The sequence below is a fragment of the Hyla sarda genome, chromosome 2 (assembly GCF_029499605.1).
Source record: "Hyla sarda isolate aHylSar1 chromosome 2, aHylSar1.hap1, whole genome shotgun sequence".
Classification (NCBI taxonomy): Eukaryota; Metazoa; Chordata; class Amphibia; order Anura; family Hylidae; genus Hyla; species Hyla sarda.
Window position 1 is genome coordinate 166,126,517 of NC_079190.1, and position 26,567 is coordinate 166,153,083.

General features: G+C 41.8%; 1 long non-coding RNA gene across 2 annotated transcripts; it reads left to right on the forward strand.

Moving 5' to 3' along the window:
- The first annotated feature begins 1,812 nt into the window (after positions 1 to 1,812).
- LOC130357756 (uncharacterized) lies at positions 1,813 to 25,154 on the forward strand. Of its 2 annotated transcripts, none has more exons than XR_008889248.1 (4): positions 1,813 to 2,119; positions 24,041 to 24,147; positions 24,608 to 24,764; positions 25,023 to 25,154. It is a non-coding gene; the product is annotated as an uncharacterized LOC130357756 (long non-coding RNA). The 2 variants fall into 2 exon arrangements; XR_008889247.1 differs by having other exon boundaries at positions 1,813 to 2,067.
- The last annotated feature ends 1,413 nt before the right edge of the window (positions 25,155 to 26,567 follow it).

The following is a 26,567-nucleotide window of genomic DNA, read 5'->3' on the forward strand; positions in this document are numbered from 1 at the left end:
TCCTGCCAATATACTAACTGAACTATACCTATTACCATCCCTACTTGTGACATTACTTCAAATGGACACGAAAAGGCTAACTTCATGGCAGGTCTGACAAGCACCAATCCCCTGCTATTTAAGAGGCAAAACTAAACTGACAGGCAAATGACAATAAATACCTATCTACCTGATAGACTGTGTGAGTCATGTCACCTGACAAGGTTCACAAAGGCACCTTACCTGATTGAGACTGTAACAGACATACCTACCTAGCCAATGTACTGACCCAACTGGACTTGGGAGTGATGACCCATTGCAGATAAGAGGTCCTTGCGTGAGCAACATACCTGAGACAGCAGCAACCACAATTCAATCCCTGATGAAGAAATGAGTCATGTAACTGTGTATTAAATACACAATATAACTGCAACTAAATGCTGGTCCTCCTTAAAAAGAACGTGCAACTATGCCTGATAGTTGAATCTGTGTACTATAACAAAATGATAACGTAAACGAGAAACAACAGCGGTTTTATCTGACCTGAAACGTGTCAGGTCATAATAAATATAACAAACGACAAAACTGCTCTGAAAACGAGTCAGTAGCAACTGACATTACCCCTTTAACCTGAAGCGGAGTCAGGCAACATGGTAACCTCATGAGTATGCCTGACAAGAAACCTGTATGAAGCTGGCGTGTGGCTCTGAAGCCGTGTCAGTAACAACATTTTTTTTTTTTTTGAGAGTGAGTTGCTGCACTGGCCTTGTGCCCCCCCCCCCCAAGCCCCACCTGCATGGCACCGTGAAAGAACAAACTAGACCCAGTGACGGGCCCTGACAACGGGGTGACCCTTGTCCTAGGGAACCCTGACTCTAAAGCAGCAAGGAGCTGAGAATCTCCACGGGCAGAATGTCTGAGGGACACCATACTGTATATCGCACCTGTACTGCAAGTGCTACTGCTGGAAGCGGCTGCGCCGCTGAAACACCTGGACCACTGAAGCTACTAAACAAAGAGACAAAACGGAATTAATAAGGAAGCAACATATGAGCTCCCTACACTAGGTGCATACCCGGTGTATGAGAGTGAGAGTAGGCCACCACTGAACAGAAGCAACCGCATCTGTGAACCTGACCTGGACCAACTTGAAAAGGAGTCAAAGGACAAAACACACCGTGAAATTGCTCTGAGGATGTGTCAGTAACCACTAACTATGAAACATGCCTAGACCGCACTGAAGACGTGTCAGTAGTCAGTCATGCGTAACGGTTGCTCTGAAGACATGTCAGTAGTCGGTGATAGCATGGTATTGCTCTGAAGACGTGTCAGTAACAACCGGCCATGCCTGAACCCTAGACTAACCTGCAGACATGTATTTATATATATATATTTTTTTTTACATTTTTATTTTTTTTACATGCCAGCAGCTGCTACCCAATTGCGGAGCTAGGTTCCGGACAGGAGCTACCTGTACTGAACCACCCACCCAGCTAGCGCCCTATACACAGAGTAACAATTACACTACACACCTTCTATGTATCCGAGGTAAACAGGGCAAGAAACAGCATGACACTATGTGTGAGAACTGTATGAACCTGCGTGTATGAATGCTGTGAACGTGTGAACAACAAAACCATGACCGTGTGACCAATATAACTGCCATGAGCGTATGAACCATATGAACCCTGTGTGTATGAATGCGGTGAACGTGTGAAGCACAAAACCATGACCATGTGACCAATATAACTGCCATGAGCGTATGAACCCTGCGTGTATGAATGCAGTGAACGTGTGAACAACTTAAGAACTGTGAGCATGTGACCACTATAACTGCCATGAGTGTATGAACCGTATAATTGTCATAGGCAGTATACTGCCGTAACCAGTATGAAATACCATTAACATATGAACCAAATGAAACTTTGAGCGTATGAATCAGTGATAAGTACGAGGTGTTTGACTGCCATGAACGTAACATGGATAGAAAGAACGTAAGACCATGAACATGCCAAGAATATATGAACAGCATAAATGCCAAGTTTGTGGACCGTGTAAGCCACCAGCGTGTGAGAGAATAACCATGAGGTGAACAGCATAAACGAGTCTGCACAGTATAAATGCTGTGAATATATAATCAGTGAGTATATGTACTGTATAATGATATTAGCACATGAAACTGTATACATACTATGCGAGTATGAGCAGTGTGACATAAGCGTATGAATTAACCATGAGATTATGGACGATAAGAAACTCATGGAGTTATCAAACCGTGAAGATGCTCTACTCGTGTGCACCTTGTACCAGTAATGCATGTATGCCCATTATAACCCAAGCGTATGAACCGTATGGATACCATGATCGTGCAAATAATGAGTATTACACTGTGTATACTATGATTTAATTAGATGTAGCCTATGTTATATCTCTACAGAGCATTGCACCCTACTGTATACAATGTGTTATATTGAAACAAGACACTCTGCAGAGCACTGCATCACCACACAGCATATGTTACCCTGCAAGGAGATCCTCTGCAGAGTATTGTACCACACCCAACACAGCACAAGCCACCCTGTGTTGCAACGAGACCCTTCGCAGAGCCCTGCACCACACTACACATGCTAACTGCAGAGCATTGCACTATACCCTATATAGTATGCTATATTGAAACCATCCCATCTGCACAGCATTGCACTAACTGTATAAAGTTTGTTTGTAATGAGACCACCTGCAGAGTATTGCACTATACTGTATATAGTATATATTGTATTGTAACGAGACCATCTGCAGAGCATAGCACCATAGCTGTATATCATGTATACTATATTGTAACGAGACCATCTGCAGAGCATTGCACCATAACTATATAACATGTATACTATGTTGTAACGAGACCATCTGCAGAGCACTGCACTATACTGTTATATTGTAACGAGACCCTTGCAGAGCATTACACTTTACCGTATACTGCAAGGGCACCGTATACCCCACAGAGCACTGCAGCACACAGCAAAATTTATATTGAAACAACTCTTTGCAGAGCATTGCACCACACTGTATACAGCAAACGTTATATTGAAACAACCCACAACCCTCTGCAGAGCATTGCACTATACTCTAGCTTAACGATAGCAGACAAGCTGACAGGACCGCCTAACGAGCGGCCATGCATAGAACTGGGCAGCTGCCGCAACTTGTCACAAGAGCATAGACAATTGTAGCTGTGCGGGTGGCGGGCGGTCAACATGCCGCCATGAGGCAGCTAGCGGGCTGCGAGAGATGCTGAGGCCATGCCACCCCCAGCACCGATTTAACTCACCTGCTTGCTGCTCCTGGACTCCACTACCGCTGCGGGAAGAGCCAGCCAGCACCATACCTGCCCTATATTACCTTATAATCAGCATGAGACACAGCATCCCCAGATAAGACAGCCAGCGGAGCTGACAGGGATGCCGCGCCTGCATGCCCCAAACCAGATTCACGATCAGCAAGGCCTCGGCACCGTGAGCAGCAGCTCTGAAGTTTTTTGCCGGATATTCAAACACCAGACTGCCACAGGAAGCAGAGATTCCACAAATGACACATGCTCCGCCCCTGTAGGAGAGGGGGGAGTTATATACACACGCCCCCACCTGTTCCAAATAAGCCCCACCTGGAAGTGCAAGGAGCGATTAATTACTTCCGCCCCTCGCACAAACACAGCCCTGCGGACTTTACACTTGTGCTATGAACAAAATACAGCAACTATAAAATGGACTGGGAAGCCACAAATGATGACCAAGACAGCCTTTTTGACTTAGCATTAAATAATAAAATAAATAAAAAATAAAAAATAGTTGAGTGTTGAGACCACCTTTCCAGACATGGTATCAATGGAACAATTATTGGCTTCTGGTCTTGATACTTGATGACGACTGTGCAAACACATATTAGTTGCTAGAAGCGTTTCACTGTATTATAAGATGTACAAGCTATAATGAATTTTTGACATGTTTTCTAAGAAATAAGTCATAATAAGAAAACTATTAAAGCACAACTAGTTTAATATAATTAAAACTTAACATAACCTTCACAGCTCTATTGACATATGACTTGCCAAAGGAATAATTTCCAAGCTTCCAATAATTTTTAAGCATTCATTGTGGCTACTTAGAAAATGCTAATATATATATATATATATATATATATATATATATATATATATATATATATATATATATATAGGAATATGCAAATCAGCTCATTACATCACCTTCTCAGGCGATGGATGTTCCCTGGTATCAGCTTAGCTCCAGTCACGGAATATAAAAAGCTAATCGGGATTAATGCCAAGCCAGAACTTTCTCTCCAGAAGGAAAGAGTACCCATCTGCAGACAGCTGTTTCGGGGTTTATTGAAAGAGCTTTATTGTCCGTTCAATCATTACAAGTCATACAATAAAGTACACAGCAAAGGTTCCCTAAGCAATACACAGCAAAGGTTCCCTAAGCTATACATCGCACATCATGCTACTCTAACACTCCGCTCAATCCTGTAATAGAAAAGCACAAGAGATCGAATAACAAAACAATGCAATCTGTGATCGGGGTAGGGGCGTGGGCTGTGGGGCGGGGGCGTGGGGGGGCGGATCACAGGACCAAACTGCTGGGCTGTATCTTCAAGGAGACATGGGAGAAGCACAGCCCGGCCGTCGATGAGGAAAAAGAGGAGTGAAGACCCCTCTCCTTCTCCCATGTCTCCTTGAAGATACAGCCCAGCAGTTTGGCCCTGTGATCCCCCCCTCCCCACCCCCACATAAACACACAAAAAAAAGCTTTCTTTTACTTTACAGGCTTAGTAATAGAGTTGTCTGATGGGGGCTTAGTGCTAGCCTGTAACATGGCTACGTAACATGGCTGCATTATTACCCTAATACCAACTGCCATCAGGGATACCAGGAAGAATCTGTCAGGTGCAGCTTCTGGTCTCAAGGGGAAAATCCTAAAAGGGGAGGGGTTCCTGTCATTTTGAAAGGAGTATGGCTCCTATATAGTACAGCAGTGCACTATGCAGCATTGATAGCATGTCATGGAACAGGATTATCAATGTTGCATAAGCCAATTATTTTTGGCTTACATTTTCAGACAGAGAGAAATTGTAAAAGTCTTTCAGATTATAAAGACATCATATAGGACAGATGTCAGAAGGGCATTGGTAGGACAGTGGGAAGGCAAATTAAGTTTGAATAATTTTTTTAAAGTTTACCCCTTTTAACTTAAAAACTATAATGAAAACAATCCTATTTATTCTCAAGGCTTACATCAATACATTTTTACATCATTTGTCTGATTTGCATATGCTTTCATACATTACATTATTGCTAAAAATATTTTATTTAACACTCATATTTATGTACTGATTAATAATTTTCATTCCTGAAAAGCCCATCTCTAATTTCCCCTTCAACCCCAAACTCTTGGAGCACTTGGTCTATTTTAGCCTAATCCACTATCTCTCTGAGATCTCTCTGGGGCGTTTGACACTGTAGATCACCATCTTCTCCTCAGTAGTCTCTATTCCATTGGTCTTAAAGGGGTACTCCGGTGGAAAACTTTTATCTTTTTTTTATCAACTGGTGCTAGAAAGTTAAACATATTTGTAAATTACTTCTATGAAAAAATCTTAATCCTTCCAGTATTTATTAGCTGCTGAATACTACAGAGGAAATTATTTTCTTTTTGGAATACAGTGCTCTCTGCTGACATCTCTGTCCATTTTAGGAACTGTCCAGAGCAGCATATGTTTTCTATAGGGATTTTCTCCTAATCTGGAAAGTTCTTAAAATGGTCAGAATTGTCAGCAGAGAGCACTGTGGTCATGATGTCAGCAGAGAGCTCTGTGTTCCAAAAAGAAAATAATTTCCTCTGTAGTATTCAGCAGCTAATAAGTACTCAAAGTATTAAGATTTTTCAATAGAAGTCATTTACAAATCTGTTTAACTTTCTGGCACCAGTTGATTAAAAAGAAAAAAAAAAAGTTTTCCACCGGAATACCCCTTTAACCCCTTAACCCCTTAAGGACTCAGCCCATTTTGGCCTTAAGGACTCAGACAATTTAATTTTTACGTTTTCATTTTTTCCTCCTCGCCTTCTAAAAATCATAACTCTTTTATATTTTCATCCACAGACTAGTATGAGGGCTTGTTTTTTGCGCGACCAGTTGTCCTTTGTAATGACATAACTCATTATATCATAAAATGTATGGCGCAACCAAAAAAACACTATTTTTGTGGGGAAATTAAAACGAAAAACGCAATTTTGCTAATTTTGGAAGGTTTTGTTTTCACGCCGTACAATTTATGGTAAAAGTGACGTGTGTTCTTTATTCTGAGGGTCAATACGATTAAAATGATACCCATTATTACTTACTTTTATATTATTGTTGCACTTAAAAAAAATCACAAACTTTTTAACCAAATAAGTACGTTTATAATCCCTTTATTTTGATGACCTCTAACTTTTTTATTTTTCCGTATAAGTGGCGGTATGGGGGCTCATTTTTTGCGCCATGATCTGTACTTTTTTTTGATACCACATTTGCATATAAAAAACTTTTAATACATTTTTTATAATTTTTTTTAAATAAAATGTATTAAAAAAGTAGGAATTTTGGACTTTTTTTATTTTTTTTCGTTCACGCCGTTCACCGTACGGGTTCATTAACATTTTATTTTAATAGTTCGGACATTTACGCATGCGGCGATACCAAATATGTCTATAAAAAATGTTTTTTACGCTTTTTGGGGGTAAAATAGGAAAAAACGGACGTTTTACTTTTTTATTGGGGGAGGGGATTTTTCACTTTTTTTTTACTTTTACTTTTACATTTTTTTACATTTTTTTTACACTTGAATAGTCCCCATAGGGGACTATTCATAGCAATACCATGATTGCTAATACTGATCTGTTCTATGTATAGGACATAGAACAGATCAGTATTATCGGTCATCTCCTGCTCTGGTCTGCTCGATCACAGACCAGAGCAGGAGATGCCTGGAGCCGCACGGAGGAAGGTGAGGGGACCTCCGTGCGGCGTTATGAATGATCGGATCCCCGCAGCAGCGCTGCGGGCGATCCGATCGTTCATTTAAATCGCGAACCGCCGCAGATGCCGGGATCTGTATTGATCCCGGCACCTGAGGGGTTAATGGCGGACGCCCGCGAGATCGCGGGCGTCGGCCATTGCCGGCGGGTCCCTGGCTGCGATTAGCAGCCGGGATCAGCCGCGCATGACACGGGCATCTCTCCGATGCCCGCGGTTATGCTTAGAACGTAAATGTACGTCCTGGTGCGTTAAGTACCACCTCACCAGGACGTACATTTACGTCCTGCGTCCTTAAGGGGTTAAGGACGGAGCCCATTTTCACCTCTAGGACGAAGCCCTTTTTTGCAAATCTGACCACTGTCACTTTAAACATTAATAACTCTGGAATGCTTTTAGTTATCATTCTGATTCTGAGATTGTTTATTCATGACATATTCTACTTTAACATAGTGGTAAATTTTTGTGGAAACTTGCATCCTTTCTTGGTGAAAAATCCCAAAATTTGATGAAAAAATGTAAAATTTTGCATTTTTCTAACTTTGAAGCTCTCTGCTTGTAAGGAAAATGGATATTCCAAATAAAAATTTTTGGGATTCACATATACAATATGTCTACTTTATGATTGCATCATAAAATTAACGAGTTTTTACTTTTGGAAGACACCAGAGGGCTTCACAGTTCAGTAGCAATTTTCCAATTTTTCACAAAATTTTCAAACTCGCAATTTTTCAGGGACCAGTTCAGGTTTGAAGTGGATTTGAAGGGTTTTCATATTAGAAATACCCCATAAATGACCCCATTAAAAAAAACTGCACCCCCCAAAGTATTCAAACTGACATTCAGTAAATGTTTTAACCCTTTAGGTGTTTCACAGGAAAAGCAGCAAAGTGAAGGAGAAAATTCAAAATCTTCATTTTTTACACTCGCATGTTCTTGTAGACCCAATTTTTGAATTTTTACAAGGGGTAAAAGGAGAAAATGTATACTTATATTTGTAGCCCAATTTCTCTCGAGTAAGGACACACCTCATATGTCTATGTAAAGTGTTCGGCGGGCGCAGTAGAGGGCTCAGAAGCGAAGGAGCGACAATGGGATTTTAGAGAGTACGTTTTTCTGAAATTGTTTTTGGGGGGCATGTCGCATTTAGGAAGCCCCTATGGTGCCAGAACAGCAAAAAAAAAAAAAAACACATGGCATACCATTTTGGAAACTAGACCGCTTGAGGAACATAACAAGGAATAAAGTGAGCCTTAATACCCCACAGGTGTTTCACGACTTTTGCATATGTAAAAAAAAAAAATTCACTAAAATGTTGGTTTTCCCCCAAATTTCACATTTTTTTAAGGGTTAATAGCAGAAAAGACCCCCCCAAAATTTGTAACCCCATCTCTTCTGAGTATGGAGGTACCCCATAAGTGGACCTGAAGTGCACTGCGGGCGAACTACAATGCTCAGAAGAGAAGGCGTCATATTTGGCTTTTTGAGAGCAAATTTTGCTCGGGGGGCATGTCGCATTTAGGAAGCCCCTATGGTGCCAGAGCAGCAAAATAACCCCCACATGGCATACCATTTTGGAAACTAGACCCCTCACAGAATATAATGAGGGGTACAGTGAGCATTTACCCCCCCCCCCCCCCACTGGTGTCTGACAGATCTTTGGAACAGTGGGCTGTGCAAAATTTTTCATTTTCACGGACCACTGTTCCAAAGATCCGTCAGACACCTGTGGGGTGTAAATTCTCACTGATCCCTCATTACATTCCTTGAGGGGTGTAGTTTCCAAAATGGGGTCACATGTGGGTGTTTTTTTTTTTGCGTTTGTCAGAACCGCTGTAACAATCAGCCACCCCTGTGCAAATCACCTCAAATGTACATGGCGCACTCTCCCTTCTGGGCCTTGTTGTGCGCCCCCAGAGCACTTTGTGCCCACATATGGGGTATCTCCGTACTCGGGAGAAATTGCATTACAAATTTTGGGGGGCGTTTTTCCCTTTTACCTCTTGTGAAAATGAAAAGTATAGGGCAACACCAGCATGTTAGTGTAAAAAAATTTTTTTTTACACTAACATGCTGGTGTAGACCCCAACTGTTCCTTTTCATAAGGGGTAAAAGGAGAAAAAGCCCCCCAAAATTTGTTAGGCAATTTCTCCCGAGTACGGCGATACCCCATATGTGACCCTATTATGTTGCCTTGAAATACGACAGGGCTCCAAAGTGAGAGCGCCATGCGCATTTGAGGCCTGAATTAGGGACTTGCATAGGGGTGGACATAGGGGTATTCTATGCCAGTGATTCCCAAACAGGGTGCCTCCAGCTGTTGCTAAACTCCCAGCATGCCTGGACAGTCAATTGCTGTCCAGAAATGCTGGGAGTTTTTGTTTTGCAACAGCTGGAGGCTCCATCTTAGAAACACTGCCATACAATACATTTTTCATTTTTATTGGGGAAGGGGGGATGGTGGGGGGGCAGTGTACATGTGTATATGTAGTGTTTTACTCTTTATTTTATGTTAGTGTAGTGTAGTGTTTTTAGGTTACATTCACACTGGCGGCGGATTACACTGAGTCTCCCGCTAGGAGTTTCGAACTGCGGCGAAAAATTTCCCGCAGCTCAAATTTGTAGAGGGGAACTCGCTGTAATCTACCGCCAGTGTGAATGTAGCCTGTACATTCACACGGGAGGGGGGTCAAAACTACAACTCCCAGCATGCACTGACAGTCCATGCATGCTGGGAGTTGTAGTTTTGCAACAGCTGGAGGCACACTGGCTGGAAAACCTTTAGTTAGGTTCTATGACCTAACTCAGTATTTTCCAACCAGTTCCAACCAGTGTGCCTCCAGCTGTTGCAAAACTACAACTCCCAGCATGTACTGATTGCGGAAGGGCACGCAAGTACAACTCCCAGCATGCCAAGACAGCCTTATGCTGTTCCTGAATGCTGGGAGTTGTAGTTTTGCAAGATTTAGGGGGGTTCAAGTTGTAAATCACTGTCCAGTGGTCTCAAAACTGTGGCCCTCCAGATGTTGCAAAACTACAACTCGCAGCATGCCCAGACAGCAAACTGCTGTCTGGGCATGCTGAGAGTTGTAGTTTTGCAACATCTGGAGGGCTACAGTTTGAGACCACTTAGTGATCTACAACCTGAACCCCTCTAAATATTGCAAAACTACAAGTCCCAGCATGCCCACACAGCAAACAGCTGTCTGGGCATGCTGGGAGTTGTAGTTTTGCAACATCTGGAGGGCCACGGTTTAGAAACCACTGTAAACTGTGGCCCTCCGGATGTTGCTAGGCAACAACTCACCTAGTAGGACCCGGAAGCCGCCGCCGCCGCACGTGGGGGATCCCCGCATGGAGGATCGCGCTCCGGGATCCAGGTAGGGACCTTCGGCGCTGACCATCCCTGGACGGTTCCCCCGTTTTGCCCGGACACCGATAGGTGGGCAAAGCGGGGGAACCGAACTTTAACCCCCCCTCCCCCGGTCTGCTATCGGTCGGTCGCTCGGCCGACCAATAGCAGGGATAGGAGGGGTGGCACCCCTGCCACCAAACTCATATCCCTTTAGGGGGATCGAGGGTGTCTCGGACACCCCCGATCCCTCTTATTTTCCGGGTCACCGGGTCACCAGTGTCCCATATGACCCAGAATCGCGCAGATCGCAGGTCTGAATTGACCTGCGATTTACGTGCATCACGGTTATGGGGGGGTCTCAGGACCCCCCTCGGCGATGTTCCGGGATGCCTGCTGTTAGATAACAGCAGTCATCCCGGTCCGATCACCGCTACCGGTGACGCGGCGCTCCCGGAACCCCGCAACGTACATGTACGTCGCCGCGCGCCAAGTGACACTTTGCGGCGCCGTACATGTACGTCGCTCGTCGTGAAGGGGTTAAAGACTCTTTTCTCTTTTGGTTTTCTTCCTACCTCTGTGACTGCTTCTTCAATGTCTTATTTTTACTTTTTCCTCTCTTCCCCTTGCTGTCAGGGTTCCCCAATGATCAATCTTGGGCCCTCTACTGTTTTCTCTCTACACATACCTCCATTGGGAAAACTATCAGTAGATTTGGTTCTAGTACTATCTCTATGCTTATGACACCCAACTTGAGTAGACTAGTTCTTTCAAATTCCCCAAACCCTCATCAACTGTTTTAAAGGCACCTTAATGACACATCTCTTCATGCAGGCCTATAACAATCCCTAATTGTTTATCTCTTCTATCCTTTTGAGTTTAGCTTGTGACTGGTTTATCCTCTTTTATGTGACCAACCTGGACAATTGCATCAATCAATCACTTTCTCCCTTTTGATTTAACCCCATTCTTCATGGTCTGTAAGCTCTCACAAGAAGCACCCTCACCCCTCCTGTTTGAATATTAAAGGGGTTATCCAGGAAAAAACTTTTTTTTATATATCAACTGGCTCCAGAAAGTTAAACAGATTTGTTAATTACTTCTATTAAAAAATCTTAATCCTTTCAGTACTTATGAGCTTCTGAAGTTTAGGTTGTTCTTTTCTGTCTAAGTAATCCCTGATGACACGTGTCTCAGGAACCACCCAGTTTAGAAGAGGTTTGCTATTGGAATTTGCTTCTGAACTGGGCATTTCCCGAGACACGTGTCATCAGAGATTACTTAGAAAGAAAAGAACAACCTTAACTTCAGAAGCTCGTAAGTACTGAAAGGATTAAGATTTTTTAATAGAAGAAATTTACAAATCTGTTTGACTTTCTGGAACCAGTTGATATATAAAAAAAAGTTTTTCCTGGAATACCCCTTTAAGTGTAAAATTTTCCGTATGTCTGCTAAAAAAATGTTAGGCCTTCCAGTACTTAGTTCTTTCCAGTTTGACCCTAGTGCTCTCTGTACAGAGCATGAGCAAATCTCCTTAGAAAACCTGTCCTGCTCTTGACAGTTCCTGACATGGACAGAAGTGTCAGCAAAGAGCACTGTGGTCAGACTGAAAAGAACTACACAACTTCCTCTGGAGCATTCAGCAGCTGATAAAGACTGGAAAGCTCATGATTTTTCAATAGAAGTAATTTAAAAATCTGTATAATTTTATGGCACCAGTTGATTTTTTCTCCAGAGTACTCCTTTAAATTTGTTATGTGACATGTTTACATTTCAGATGTTTTATACATGCAAGGTTTACTATGAATAAAAAATGTATTTCATCTGCTATAACACAATGGGTTAACAAATATTTAGAATACATTTATAATGTGCACAGGATCAATGCACATTTAGAACATTATGACAGTAATTCCCCGCAAGACAAATTAATTTTCTTTGTTTTCATTGTCTGGATTGAACTATTTTCACATTAAAACAACAGCAAACAATATTAATTTTGAGAATTCTTAGCTGTGTCTGTCTGATTTTATCTCATCCTCTAGCCAAACAAGAACAGTTTAGCTGCAGGCAAGCATGAATTAAAAGAGGTCCAAAACTTTTGTAACGCACAAACTGTTCGCCAACGTAGACAATTTTATATTTACGACTTCAAGTGCTTTATTGCATTCAGCCTCTCTTATCCTTGTTGTTCTTATATCTTTAAATAATGCTGTTTGGTAAGACATATAAAGGTTGAGAATTTTAACAGCAAGTAAATAGCAAAGTGTCTTATAATTACAAGGAACAATAAATAAAAAATTTAGTTTGGCGACAGGTACTCTAAAATCTCAAACAATGTCTTACAGGAAAGCTACCTCAAATACATGACACTAGAGATCAAGCTTTCTTTTGGAGGAGAAATAGTTTGCATAGGACATTCTATTGATTTTAAGACTTTATTTGAAGTACGAAAATGATCGAAAGTGGGGGATTGTAAAACCTTTTATGAATGTGTGTTTTTCCTTCTTAAAGTTCTTGGTCAAGTAGAGAATTTATTAATTTTATTTGTGAATCCCTTAATTTCATACTTAAAGGGAATACATTTCAATTTAATAAAGAGTGGTATGTTCAAATAGGAGGTGTGGCGATGGGCACACCAGTAACATGAGCCCTCGCCAACCTTTTTGTAGCAGCTTTCAAATTTTTTTATTTATTTTTGACCAGAAAAAAAATAATAATTGCGCCACATCCATCATTATTTAAGATTCATGGATGACATATTTACTAAATGGACTGACACAGAAAGTTATTTTTTAGAATTCATCACATATTTAAATACTAGTAATAACATGAGCTTACGTTTCACTTTGGTGGTTAGTGGCTCAAAGCTGGAATTTTTGGATGTGCAATTGTTGAAAAAAGAAGATGGTCAGATGCATATAAACAGTTTTCGAAAACCAACCACAGGGAACTCATTACTTCACTACCAAAGCTACCATCCAATACACATGAAAAGCACAGTCCCGTATGGACAATTCCTGAGTCTCTGTCTCATCAATTACAATGACGAGGGTTTCATGTTCCCACTGGAGACTTTAAACTATCAATTTCTTGATGCATGACTTTTAGCACTTCCTCCCTGTGTGACTCCGTTCGCCAAGGCAAGCCATGTGAAGATCAGCATGACACCGCCGTGCCCTGCACACATAGTATGCTGGAGGAGCACTGAGACTTGTCCATGCAGTGGAGGCTGAGGACACAGTGGAGGATGAGGAGGCGGAATCGCCGGGACCTGTCCAAGCTGCTTTTGTGGCTGTGCAGGAACCACATTTACCCAGTGGGCCGTAAGGACATGTATTGTCCCTGACCGTAGTTACAGCTCCACACATCGGCATTGCAGGTGCACTTCGGTACAAACCGACAGGCTCAAGGACTGTCCCAACTTCTGTTCCACAAAATTGTGCAAGGCATGTACTGCCTTCTTCGCAAATAAATGATGGCTTGGCACTCTCCACCTTGGCTCGGCACAAGCCATCTGTTCTCTGAAAGAGGCAGAGTCCACCACTTGAAAAGGGAGGGACTGCAGCATCAGCAACTTAGACAGGAGCACATTCAGCTTCTGCGCAGTTGGATGAGTGGGCACATACTGTTGTCTCTTGGACATGGCTTTGCCGATGGATTGTTGGTGGAATGACTGACTTTAAGTAGGAGGAGAAGGAGCATCTGGAGGGACAGAAGATGGGTATGACAGACAGCTCCCTTCGGCTGAGGCAGTGGAGCTTTGGCTGGCTGAAACAGGGAGCGGCATGTCACTGGGTGATGCAGCATGCCGGACCACCGCATCGGAGCCACAGTTCTCCCAGGCTGCTTTATGGTGACGCTGCATATGTTGACGCAGGGCTGTGGTGCCAACATTGGGCCCCTGGCCCCCCCGTACCCCCTCCCACCTGCGAGATCTCCATGCAGCACCCAGCATTCTGAACATTATGTTCATAGACATTGAGGGCATGGGGTGATTTCATGAGGGTTGTGTGGCATGATGTCACGACCATGGCTGCTTGCACCAATCGTTCTGAACATAATGGTCAGAATGCCGAGGCTGGACCCCTGTGATCAGACATCATATCCCCTATTCTTTGGATGGGGGATCACATGTCTAGGGGTGGAGTATAGTGTTGAGCGGCATAGGCCATATTCGAATTCGCGAATATTCGCGAATATATGGACGAATATTCGCATATTCGCGAATATTCGCATATTCATTGTATTCTCGTTTTATTTTCGCATATGCGAAGATTCGCGTGGGCGAAAATTAACATATGTGAATATTAACATATTCAAAATTAGCATACGCGAAAATTCGCATATGCGAAAATTAGCATATGCAAATGTTCGTATATGCGAATTTTCGCACGCCAGTCTCACACAGTAGTATTACAGCCTTCTTTACACCACACAAGCTGGAAGCAGAGAGGGGTGATCACTGTGATGTGTACTGTGAAAAAAAAAACAAACAAAAAAAAAAAAACGAATATTCGTAATTACGAATATATAGCGCTATATTCGCGAAATTCGCGAATTCGCGAATATGCGATATTCGCGAATAATATTCGAATTGCGAATATTCGTGAGCAACACTAGTGGAGTATCCCTTTAAGGAAAAAGGTGTCTGCTGTATCTCTATTGCAACTAATGCACCAGATTCAACATAAACTTGGAGCATAGGTTGATTGTGGTTGGCTACAAAGCCTGTCTGCTTCATCAGGAATGTATAGAAACTATTGTTATTTAATATTAACAATTACATAGTATCAGGAAGACAGATAATCATCACAGACTATAATAAATATAATTTTGGGTAGAAGCTGCTTTTGGAGGAATGCAATGTAAATGTAATTTTATGTTTCCTATCATTATTATTATTATTATTGTTATTTGACTTACATTTATATTGGTAAAGATATCTAATATCATCTCTAATCCCTAAATACAACCTAATACCAAAGATATGCAGTATTACAGAAACACATTTGATGAATTTAAGCCAGACAGAAGCTATAATAATGAATCTGATATGGAGACATGTAGAGCAGATGATTGAAATTATTTTACATGAGCTATTTTCCATTCTCCAATCACATTTTAAATCAGGCTTTCTTGTCAGTTTCCTTCATGTACCCTGATGATTCGAAGATTTTCTCCTCAGAAAAAAAGATTTTACATGAAGCTCAATGCCGTGAAAATTGTGGCTGCCAACAATAAAAATGTACATCATTTACATGTTCTATTATTCTCCAGTGGAGGGGATGGAGAAAAATCCTGTTCAGATATGCTAAACTGGATATTTTAGTCACAATTTATAAGTACTTATACTAGGAATTGTACGGCTACAGGATATCTAGTGGTTTTTTTTGTGTGTAAAAGCTGATATTTTACTATCTTTTCACAACTGTGTGGAAGGAACTGTCACAGATTCTGCAGGTTTTGACTGGAAAAATAGTGCAGTACAAAACAATATTTTTTCAGTGAAAATGAGGTGTATCCTATTGAGGACCCTGATGGATGATATTCTTACTCTGTGTGGTCTTTAGGTGCTGCTTAGGTGGCTTTCCTTACAAACAGAGAACTCAAACCAAATGTGAACAGAGCTTAAAGGGGTACTCCGGCGCTAAGACAACTTATCCCCTATCCAAAGGATAGGGGATAAGATGCCTGATCGCAGGGGCCCCGCCGCTGGGGACCCCCGAGATCTTCCATGCCACACTCAGTTAGAATCAGCCCCCGGAGCGTGCTCGCTCTGGGTCTGATTACTGGCGATCACGGGGACGAAGCATAGTGACATCACGGCTCCGACCCCGTGTGACGTCACGCTCTGCCCCCTCAATGCAAGCCTATGGAGTTAGTGTATGTACTGTAGTGTTTTTAGGGTACATTCACACAGGCGCAGGTTTACGGTGAGTTTCCTGCTAGGAGTTCACGCTGCAGCGGAAAATTCCCCGCAGCTCAAACTTGAAGCAGGAAACTTAATGTAAACCCGCCCACGTGAATGTACCTTGGGGAGGGGAAGTCTCCAGCTGTTGCAAAACTACAACTCCCAGCATGCACTGACAGACCGTGCATGCTGGGAGTTGTACTTTTGCAACAGCTGGAGGCACACTGGTTGGAAAACCTTCAGTTAGGTTCTGTTGCCTAACTCAGTATTTTTTCAACCAGTGTGCTTCCAGCTGTTGCAAAACTACAACTCCCGGCATGTATTGATCGCTGAAGGGCATGCTGGGAGATGTAGTTATGCAACTGCTGGAGGTACGCAACTATAACACCCAGCATGCCGAGACAGCTGTTTGGGCATGCTGGGAGTTGTAGTTTTGCAAGATCTGAAGGCCCACAGTTTAGTGACCACTGCACAGTGATCTCCAAATGGTGGCCCTCCAGATGTTGCAAAACTATAAATCCCAGCATGCCCAGACAGCCAACTGCTGTGTGGGCATTCTGGGAGTTGTAGTTTTGCAAGATCTAGAGGGCCACAGTTTAGTTGTAGCCCTCCAGATGTTGCTAGGCAACTACTCACCGGCTTCCGTAGTGTGTACCAGGGAGCCGCACCAGGGAGCCGCACGTCATCGCCGCCCGCCGCCACCGATCGCGGGTAAGGGACCTACACGACCACCGCTGCCGGTCATGCTACAGTTCCCCCATTCTGCCCGGATTACCGTCGGTGGGAAGAACGGGGAACCGAACTTTAACCCCTCCGGCCCCGATCTGCTATTGGTCAGTCTTCTGACCGACCAATAGCAGGGATAGGAGGGTTGGCACCCCTGCCACCTAACTCCTATCCCTTCAGGGGGAACGGAGGTGTCTTGGACACCCCCTATCCCCCTTATTTTCTGGGTCACCGGAGACCCGTATGACCTGTAATCACCAAAAATCGCCAGTCTGAATTGACCAGCAATTTCCGTGATCGCCGACATGGGGGGGGGGGGACCCCTGGGCATAATCACGGGATGCCTGCTGATAGAAGTCATCCCGGTTCTGGTTCCCATAGCGGTGGTGACCAGAATTCCCACGGTCATACCCATATGCCCTACATCCTTGAGGACTCAGGAAGCAGGGCGTATGCATACTCCCTGCATCCTGAAAAGGTTAAACATAGTGACATAGTAACATAGCTTGTAAGGTTGAAAAAAGGCAAGAGCCCATCAAGTTCAGCCTAAAATCCTACTGTGTTGATCCAGAGGAAGTCAAAAACTCCCATGAGGCTGATGCCAAATGCTCCATGACAGATGAAACATTACTTCCCGACCACAATATGGCAATCAAAATAAATCCCTGGATCAATGGTCTATTCCCATGAATCTAGAATCCATAACCTCCAATGTTATTACCAGAGATGAGTAGGCCGAATCTGGCGAACTCGAATTCGACCCGAACTTTAGGATTTTTCTGGCTCGGTGAACACTCGAGCTTTTACCGGTTTGGCTCATGAAAGCTGCCAAATAGCGCGAAAAACCTTGGAAACATAGAAGAAGCAGGGCAGCCAGGGGCAGTGAGATGACGTCGGGACATCAACATATCACATGATAAACCAGGTCTATCGTGATTTGCTGCTTACTGTGTCAATCAACACAAAGGCCAATAGGATATAGCAAATGGGGGGAGCATTTTTACACAGATGAAAGGGCAGTGATGTCATCCACCACATTCAGAGCGGCAGAACTGCTGGACAGAGAGGGGAGGGAAACAGAAATAGGGAAAGTTAATGATTAGAAAGATAGAGAGATACAGATTAGAAATAGAAACATTGGCCCTGATTTACGAGTGGAGTGGAGTTTTCTTTGTGGGTTTTGATTCCCTACAATTTTTTTCCACAGTATTTACTAAGGTTTTCCTACATTTTTCACTTTTCCCTGCATTTTGCTTTTTTTTTACACATGCTCTGATCTGTCAGGTTTTCCTCATCTGAAATCCCCCACATTTTCTGTGTAAATTTAAGAAAATGTGTTAGGTTTTTAGTGAAAATGTCAGGGACATGCCCCCTTTTCTGTGACCACACCCCATTTCCCCGATGGCCATGCCCCTTTTGGGCTTTTTGAGTAAAATGGAGAGTTGGTCAGGTTTCTTTTTCATTTCTGGCACAATAAGACAGAATTCTAGCGCACAACCCAACAAAACATGTCGGGTTTACAATAGTAAATCAGAGGCCTTGTGTGTGTGTGAATAGGATTCAATCCCCATGCAACAATCCTATAGGGGCTCCTATACACCAAAACAGCATATAAGGGGACATTCTAATCACAGCCTCCGAAGGGCTCATCTTTTGCTACCACAAATTTGAAGCCTAGTTCAAGGCTCATACCTGCATATACCTGAATTGAATAGTGTTCCTCAACCAGCTACAGTAGCCAGTGAGGTGCATTGATCTGTGCCATCCACCCACAAAGAATATTCAAGTGGTACCTATATACCTATAGGGCCTGTAAACACAGTAGTGATTTGTTACTATAATAGTGTTCCTAAACCAGCTACAGTAGCCAGTGAGGTGCAGTGATCTGTGCCACCCACAAAGCTTAATCAAGTGGCAACTATATATCCATAGGGCCTGTCAGCACAGTTGTGAATACAATAGATTTCCGCAAATACCTTATGTATTGTGCTGTCATCTCTACCATGCAAAAAGCATGTTGAATTTACATGTATCTAGCCTGTAGTGTTAATACAGTTCTGGTGCATTTAATATTGTTCTGCATGTGATTACCACATGTTCCCATAACTGAGCCTTAAAAACACTTTAAAACTACTTGAATACATTCCTAACAGTGTTAGACAGGGGTTTAAAGCTGTTATAGGCAGTGTTATAAACGTGTTTAACCCCTTAAGGACTCAGCCCATTTTGGCCTTAAGGACTCAGACAATTTAATTTTTACGTTTTCATTTTTTCCTCCTCGCCTTCTAAAAATCATAACTCTTTTATATTTTCATCCACAGACTAGTATGGGGCTTGTTTTTTGCGCGACCAGTTTTCCTTTGTAATGACATAATTCATTATATCATAAAATGTATGGCGCAACCAAAAAACACTATTTTTGTGGGGAAATTAAAACGAAAAACGCAATTTTGCTAATTTTGGAAGGTTTTGTTTTCACGCCGTACAATTTATGGTAAAAATGATGTGTGTTCTTTATTCTGAGGGTCGATACGATTAAAATGATACCCATTATTACATACTTTTCTATTATTGTTGCGCTTAAAAAAAATCACAAACTTTTTAACCAAATTAGTACGTTTATAATCCCTTTATTTTGATGACCTCTAACTTTTTCATTTTTCCGTATAAGCGGCGGTATGGGGGCTCATTTTTTGCACCATGATCTGTACTTTTTTTTGATAACACATTTGCATATAAAAAAAACTTTTAATACATTTTTTATAATTTTTTTTAATAAAATGTATTAAAAAAGTAGCAATTTTGGACCTTTTTTTTTTTTTTACGTTCATGCCGTTCACCGTACGGGATCATTTACATTTTATTTTAATATTTCGGACATTTACGCACGCAGCGATACCAAATATGTCTATAAAATTTATTTTTTACGCTTTTTGGGGGTAAAATAGGAAAAAACGGACGTTTTACTTTTTTATTGGGGGAGGGGATTTTTCACTTTTTTTTACTTTTACATTTTTTTAAATTTTTTTTTACACTTGAATAGTCTCCATAGGGGACTATTCATAGCAATACCATGATTGCTAATACTGATCTGTTCTATGTATAGGACATAGAACAGATCAGTGTTTTCGGTCATCTTCTGCTCTGGTCTGCTCGATCTCAGACCAGAGCAGGAGACGCCGGGAGCCGGACGGAGGAAGGAGAGGGAACCTCCGTGCGGCATTATGAATGATCGGATCCCCGCAGCAGCGATGCGGGCGATCCGATCATTCATTCAAATAGCGCTGCCGCAGATGCCGGGATCTGTATTGATCCCGGCACCTGAGGGGTTAATGGCGGACGCCCGCGAGATCGTGGGCGTCGGCCATTGCCGGCGGGTCCCTGGCTGCGATCAGCAGCCAGGATCAGCCGCGCATGACACGGGCATCGCTCCGATGCCCGCGGTTATGCACAGGACGTAAATGTACGCCCTGGTGCGTTATGTACCACTGCACCAGGATGTACATTTACGTCCTGCGTCCTTAAGGGGTTAAGGGCTCATTTCATTACCCTTTCGAGGCGAACCGAGCCGAGCCGAACCGAACTCGCGATTTTCAAAAACTCTAGTTATTACTCTCTAGATAAACATCCAGGTCCCCTTGAACTTGGTTAGTGAGTCAGACATCACAACATCATGCAGCAGAGAGTTTAAAAAGACTTCCACCGATCTAAACTTTTGATATGGCTCTGAGACATATCAAAAGTTTTTCCAAATGGCAGTGCCATTTTCCTACCCATGATAGTCTATTGAGGAGAAGGAGGGAGTATGGATAAGGGAGAAGAAATGCCTGGAGGCATACATATTTGCAGAGAGGCAAGGAGGGACATGGCAAAGAGACACCTCTTATACACGGGCCAATGCTTCCCCATTTACTAGTTCCAATCCCTGTATCATTTACTTATCCTTGACAAGGTTAAAGAAATTGTGTGGCTGGACTCACATGAATGATTGCTGGATTGTTTGTGTGGCCTTTTAAATTCATTATGGCCTATATACACAGGGGGATGTGTGCTCAACAATGATAATGTAGATAGCTACACAAAAGAAACAATAAGCCAATAAACAAGTTCATTTGCTCATTCTTTGGCCGATCGCTGGCCCTATGACATGATTTAATTGGGTCTGAGTATATTAGGAGTGCTCATTTGCTCGATAATCAGCCTATGTAAAAGAACCTTAAAAGTACACTTCAGATTGCAAAAATTATTCATATTTTGCCCCCTCATGACCAGACCAACTGTAATATACATCTATTACCTGTACTGGGCAGTTTTCCCTGTTGGAATATGCTGTGATAGACAGGAAGTGAAGAAAAACTTGCTATCCTCTGTCTACTTTGCGTCTTCTCTCTCCTCCCCCCTTCCCAAACAGAGACAGAGATCATGTGATTATTTGTCTGATGTCATAGTTTAGACTGTTTACTGCTTTATTATGCCTTCCAGGCTACTCTTGCTGCTTAGGCTGTGCACAAAGACATAGAAGTGCATGATCCCCTCCTCTGTGGGTGCAGTGTATGGCAGACAATTTAGGGATTAGGCTCCACCCACTAGATTGGGAGAAACGAAAATTATAGGGGAAGCCAGCAGAGCAGAAATCTGTTAAAAATGTCATATACAAGGTATATAATGGCCAGAAATAAAGCTGGTCCTTATGTACACTTGAAATGACAGAACTAAGCAAACGGCCGCATTAACATTTTCAAAATGAGCAATTAAATGTCCAATCCCAGCTTAATGCTATTAATACACTACACTACTATTACTAGTTTTTCTTGAATCTGAAAATTGTAAACACTCCATGTTCAAAAATTTAAGCATAGTCTTAAAATCTATCTATCTATCTATCTATCTATCTATCTATCTTTGTCCATATACAGTTCTAGTCACTAGAGAATGCATTACTAACCAGCCTTAGGACTCATGGCAGAATGACACAGCCTTCACATACACACTAGAGTCTGGGGCTGATGGCTTTTCCTTCCTCATAAGTCCCACCTTCGTGGGTCACCTGCAGATCCTGTGTAAAAGTGTGCAAGAATCACCAGAATGAGTCAAGTATGGAGGGAAGAGAAGAAATATGGAGAGTCCAACATAACAGTATATCTGAATATATCCACCAAAGATGTCTCAGCAGCCATCTTTGCAGTCGTACTCGGGGCTTCACACTCATGCTCGTGATTATAACGATACATATCTACCTGTATGGAAGACATTAAACTTAACAAAGCAGTCAGATTTGTGCCCATAACCGCGATGGATGGCACGCCTTTAGTGGGCAAAAAGTGAACCTGGTAGGAAAAAAACTGTAGGAACTTATAATTATGAACCAATACCACAACCCTAACACAAAACCCAATTTGGACTCTAACTTGAGACAGAAATAAAGAATCTGCAAACTAGCTGGCCTAGTAATCGATGCCTGGTACCAAAGAGCTGTGGTAGTCATGCCCACTCTTTAATAAACAAGCCAGCGCTAAAACAAGATCAAGCTGACATACTAGCTCATATATGCCTATTTAACATACTTGCCTATGACATCATGGCAAGAGGGAAACCAACAGATACCTGTCAGGCCTAATATGAAACTATCCAAGTCCCTTCTATTAATCGGCAACAATAAACTGTTAGGAAAATAACACACAACAAGAACTACATGACAGAACTTGGTAAAAATAACCTTGTGGCCCCACATCGCCTGTAAATCAAACTACAGTCGAATAAGCACCTTAGTTGAACACTAATCCATACCTTAAACTGCCATGCTTCTGACTCAAAAATGGTCTAAGGAGTGGCATCCTGCTGTGAGTGACAGATCCCTTCATCGCCATAACGCCTGTAGACATGACAGGTCTTTGCATAACCATCATACCTGTAGACGTGACAGTTCTTTACGTGAACCATAGGGCCTATATATATGTGCCAGGTCTTTGTGTAACCATCTTACCTGTAGACGTGACAGGTCTTGCATAACCATTGTTCTTTTTGCAACCACCTGTGTGTCATGAAGTTATTGCTCTGACAGCGTGTCAGTAACAATAATTACGCAGTGTTTGCCTTTTCAGACGTGGCAGGTATAACGGGTATTCAACCTCCTATGTGTTGTGATGTTGTTGCTCTGAAGACGTGTCAGTAACAGCAACTACGCAGTGTATCCCTCTGCAGATGTGGCAGGTATAATGGGTATACATTCACCTATGTGTCGTGATGTTGTTGCTCTGAAGATGTGTCAGTAACAATAACTACGCAGTGCATCCCCCCTGAAGACTTGGGAGGTCTAACGGGTATACAACCACCTATGTGTCATGATGTTGTTGCTCTGAAGACGTTTCAGTAACAACAACTACACAGTGCATCCCCTGCAGACGTGGCAGGTATGAAGGGTACACAACCACCTATGTGTCATGATGTTGTTGCTCTGAAGACATGTCAGTAACAAACAACTACGAAGTGCATCCCCCTGCAGATGTGGCAGGTATAAAGGGTATACAACCGCCTATGTGTCGTCATGGCGTTGTTCTGAAGATGTGTCAGTAACAACACCTGCACAGTGCAGCCTCCTGCAAACATGGCAGGTATGTTGGGAAAATAACTGCTCATGTGTCATGATGTTATTTTTCTGCAAGCATGTCTGCAACAATAACATAGTGCGTGCCCTTGGGCAAAAGGATTAAAAGGTAGAGGCTGAAGATGTCAAGATACAAGTTGTGACTGCACAGTGTGAAAAAAACACATGCTATCAAAACTCAGGGGGACACTACTCAATTGACTCAATTTATATCTAGACTCAATGACAACAATAAAAATATTCGCCTTACTTATACCTGTGACAGAGATCGAGTTGAATTTTTGGATGTTGTGTTACAAAGTTATTCTAATGGCTTTATTCACACCGATTTGTTTAGCAAAAAAACCATCTGTTAACTCATATCTTCATGCTTCCTCAGCCCATCCGGACCACACCCTCCATGCTATTCCATACGGACAATACCTTAGAGCCAAACGGATTTGTTCCACGGACCATTCCTTCCAGAAGCAGGCGGAAGACCTTTGGGTGAGATTTTTGGATCGGGGGTACAGCCATAAAACCATCAAAAAAGCGTACAATAGGACCCAAAACCAGTCAAGGTCACAACTTCTTCAGCCTCCACTGTTCGATTTGTGACCAATTATCATTCCCATTGGACAAAAATGCAGGATTGCCTTCAAAAATATTGGCCGACACTTACTCTACAACATTATATTTAATCCAAACCGTGTATTACAGCGAGACAAGCAAAAAACTTAAAAGATATATTGGTCCAAAGTGAATATCGACCACAGTGAATACTTTTGGCACTAAGGGCCCAAAATGGGCTGAATTCCATGTGGCCAATGTGTGGCCTGCCCCAATGTAGAGAGGTCCACAACTTTTACTGACTCAACTTTTACTGACTTCAAACATTTAAGATTAAACATCAAATTTCCTGTACCACAAGATTTGTTGTCTATTACGCTATCTGCTCTGGTCCTAGAATTTACATTGGCCTCACCACACGACCCCTCAAGGTCCGGATAAGGGAACATGTCTGAGATATTAAAGCTGCAACCAATGTGACCAACTTAGAAGAACTCAAACCTGTCCCCAGACACTTTAAGCAAAGCCATAATTGTGATCCATCAATCTTCAAGGTAAGTGGGATTGACCGGATCTATCCCAGTATTCGGGGAGGGGATATGGTGAAATGTTTGGCCCAATGTGAATCCCGCTGGATTTGGAGACTTCATACACTGCATCCGGCAGGTATGAATGGAGTCCTTAGTTACGCCCCTTTTCTCTGACCTATTGAAGCTGAGATGGTGTTCCTTGTTCATCCGGCCTCTTTGTATATATTTTTAAATGTTTTTATCTATATTAACACACATATTTTATTCTTTCTTTCCCTCTAGCACCCTTTGGATTTCAAATGTGTATTAATAAATGCTGTTCCTCGATATTACATGGTTTTCTGGATTGCCGTACTTCGGGATTTTCAAGTTTTCAATCCCCAATACAACATATACTATAAACATGCGTTTCTGAATGTCTGATTTTGTTTACGATTGGATCATTTGTGATGTATGTGCCTTCCTTAATATAATTATACAAATATTTCTGCACTTAATGCCTTGTGCACCTTATCTTTTAATACTAACATGGTTATTTATTATTTTTTAATTTTTATTAGCTAGCATCACATGCACTACATGTTTTTTCCTATTGATAACACCTTTTATCTATATATCTAACTACACATTTGTTTTGTTGACTTTTTAGTGTTCTTTGTCTTGGATCTATTTGGATCTAAGTAAATATTCTCGTTATACTCCAAATGTGATCTTTATATTCATGATAGGTATTTTTAGTCTTTTTGACATTCCCTTGGGATTGTGCACTTTACGGAAGACTTAATGTACACATATTATAGTTATTTCACATCATTTTCTTTGGGTCACATACTTCTTCCCTCTATAGGGATATATAATTCTACTTAGAATTATTTTATTGCTATTTATTTAGACCTCACAATGGGCTAATCTCTCACATATCACATCACTTTTCTCCCACATTGGCACACTTGTGTTCATTTTTGCCACTTTCATCTCATATCTTGTATTGTTCTTGTTTCACTTTTGTTCAACTGTGCAATTTGGCGTGTTTCCACTTCTCACCTCATATATATATATATATATATATATATATATATATTCCCATTATTCACACATTTAATCATATTACAACATTGGCTATTGCCTTATCACATCTTACAAGTTTATGTCACATATTTTTGTTAGCTCAGACCGATCAATTTTTTAAATTTTTTTTATATACACTATTTTCTATTTATTACTTCATTCTTTGTTTTTATTATTTTAATTTTATTTTCATTTATTTTCACGAGTGGCCTGCTTTTTTTTTTTTGTCTCTTGGGGTATATATATATTCATTATTTTTTTTTTCATCTTTCCTCTAATTTTTTTCATTCATCAATATCTCCTTGTTATTGTTGCATCATTATGTGTACATACATATTTATTGTTCATTTACCAACTCATTCATTCATTCAGTATTTCCCACACATTGCTCACCATCATGTATTTACCTTACTTATTTATATATGGATGCTGTATATATATTTTCATGCTTATGTATCTTTTTTCCTCCTTCGTTAATAATTTTTTTCTTGTCTCTACCTAACACTTACTATTTTTCACATTACTCATACACACTCTTTCAGCTTGATTTGTTAGTCCCGAGCAGGTATTTTATTGTCTTTGTATTTCTGTCATGTCCGCTTGCAATGTATTCCGCCCACCACTATATGTCACTCTTTCTTCCACTTGCTGTGTTACTAGTGCGCATGCTTGGCTTCGACCTCTCGCGGGCGTTTGGGAGGTCACGTCTTGGTGATTCCGATCACGTGATGCTTTGCTCACGGAGTCGGGTCATGTAAT